At 30.2% G+C, this 2,391-nt stretch overlaps 1 long non-coding RNA gene across 1 annotated transcript; it reads left to right on the forward strand.

The window, feature by feature from the left end:
• The first annotated feature begins 221 nt into the window (after positions 1-221).
• On the forward strand, positions 222-1,623 carry LOC145613478 (uncharacterized). Its single transcript, XR_014106957.1, has 2 exons — positions 222-535; positions 1,409-1,623. It is a non-coding gene; the product is annotated as an uncharacterized LOC145613478 (long non-coding RNA).
• The last annotated feature ends 768 nt before the right edge of the window (positions 1,624-2,391 follow it).

Consider the following 2,391-nt stretch of genomic DNA (forward strand, 5'->3'; position numbering starts at 1 on the left):
CAAGCTCGATGACTTTACTGGCCTTGGAAGTCCAGAAGACTTTCTTGAGTGGGAGAGGCAAGTCGAGAAGATTTCTTACTACAAAAGGTTTGATGATGCAAAAAGGTTCAAGCACTAGTATAAAAAATTAAAAAGACACCCCTTTATTGCCACCGGTTCAGTCCAAACCGGTGGCAAAAATGGGCTAAAAAATTGGCGGGTTTATGAACCAGGAAAAAAGGCACCGGTTCAATTCAAACCGGTGGCAAAAATATAAAGCCCACCGGTTTGAACCGGTGCCGAGCCTTTTATTGAAAAAAAAAAAACGCTCTCCAGTCAAAGTCTCAAACCCTATTTCATCTCCACCCTTATTTCGCCGCTTCTCACTCTCTCTCTCATCCCTTTCTATTTCATCCCTCTTTCTCTGATTTTTCATTCTCATCTCCTCTTTCTCTCGTTCTATTTCTCTGATCTATTAATCTCTTTCTCTTTCAATCTTTCATCTCCTCTTTCTCTCGTTATCCTTTTCTCTGATTTTTGGGTTTGATTATTTGAGGTTAGTATTAAATGCCTTGTTTTTTTTGGGTTTTATTGTTCTAATATTGTTCGAAATTTGGGTTTTTTTTTTTTATTTTTATTGGTTTTTTCTGGGGTTAATTGATTTTCGAAATGTTTTGCGTTTAATTGATTTACGAAAACTTTGGGTTTAATTTAATTTAATTTGAATTCGAAATATTTTCTGGTTAATTGATTTTTTGGGCTTTATGTTAATTGATTTTTCTGGGTTTCTTCGAATTTTTTTTGGTTTAATCCACCAAGAACGCATGCATGAGCAAGATAGGGTTTAATCGATTTTTGTTTTTAGTTTAATAGATTTTAATTTGATTTTTTTTATTTTAATCGATTTTTTAAGTGATTTTTTTATTTTAATCGATTTTAATTTGTTTTTTTTTATTTTATGGGTTTTTAGCCGATTTTTGATTTTTTGGTTTGTTTTAATCGATGTTTTAACTTATTTTAATTCTTATTTTTTTATTTTCTGGGATTTTAAATTTATTTTAATCGGTTTTTTTGTTATTTTAATCGATTTAAATTCGATTTTTTTCTGGGTTTTTAACTGATTTTCGATTTTGTTTTTATTTTAATTTTGTTTTTTTAATTCAATTTTGTTTTTTTCTTGGTTTTTTTTATTTGATTCGATTTTTTATTTTATGTTTTTTTTTATTTTTTTCGCTACTAATTCAATTCAAATTCGATTTTGTATTTTTCTGGGTTTTTTGTTATTCGATTCGATTTTTTTTCTGATTTTTTTTTTCGCAGCTAATTCAGTTTAAATTCGATTTGTTTTTTCTGGGTTTTTTTGTTATTCGATTCGATTTTTTTTCTGTTTTTTTTTTCACAGCTAATTCAGTTTAATCGATTCATGCAGGTATACTATTGCTTTGCAAGCCCAAAATAGTGCACATAATCGAAGAATCAAGAATCAAGAGTATTGATTTTGATGTTTTTTTTTTATTTAATTTGTAGTTTTTTTTGTATTATTTATATGTTGTAATTGATCAATTTTATAGATCTAAATTGTAATTTTTTTTTATTATATACAGTAAATTTTCAATTATATTGAATGATAGTTGATTTATATTTTGTTGTTCTTCTTTATTTTTGATTTTTAGTTAATATAATTTTTTAGCGAATAAAGACAAAAAAAAAAAAAAAAAAAAAAAAAAAAACTTTTTTGGGATTTTTTGGCACCGGTTAACCGGTGCCAAAAACTTTGAAATAATTTTTTGTGGGCTTTTATGGCACTGGTTAACCGGTGCCAATTTCGATTTTTGCCACCGGTTTGAACCGGTGGCTTTTTATCCACTAAATGGAACCCCACATATTGGCACCGGTTCAAACCGGTGGCATTCAGGGGTTTTGAACCGGTGCCAATTTCCTTTTTTCACCTAGTGAAGATTGCTTACATACGCCTCACAAAAAACGCAGGTGCATGGTTTGAATCTCTCAAAGCAAGACGTGCTAGAGCAGGTAAGAAAAAGATCTCAACTTGGACTGATTTAAAATGTAAATTGCGTGCCAAGTATCTACCTGATGATTTTAAGCAAATTCAATACTTGAAATTAACTACTCTAATCCAAGATACTTTGAGTGTGAATGAGTATATTGCAGAATTTGATAGATTAACTTTTATTTGTGATTTGAATGAAAAAGAACCCATGAGCATTGCTCGTTTTGTTAAGGGTCTTCATAGGCCTATTGCTAAAAAGATTGAGCTAATTACGTATAACTCTTTTGATGATGTGTGTCAATTGGCTTTAAAAATTGAGAGCCATTGGAATGAAGACAAGAAGGCAGGTCCGTATGCTTCTAAGGGGTATGGTTCATCAAAATCATGCTACTCTAAAGGGT

This window comes from Chenopodium album, chromosome 3, assembly GCF_948465745.1.
Source record: "Chenopodium album chromosome 3, dcCheAlbu1.1, whole genome shotgun sequence".
Classification (NCBI taxonomy): domain Eukaryota; kingdom Viridiplantae; phylum Streptophyta; class Magnoliopsida; order Caryophyllales; family Amaranthaceae; genus Chenopodium; species Chenopodium album.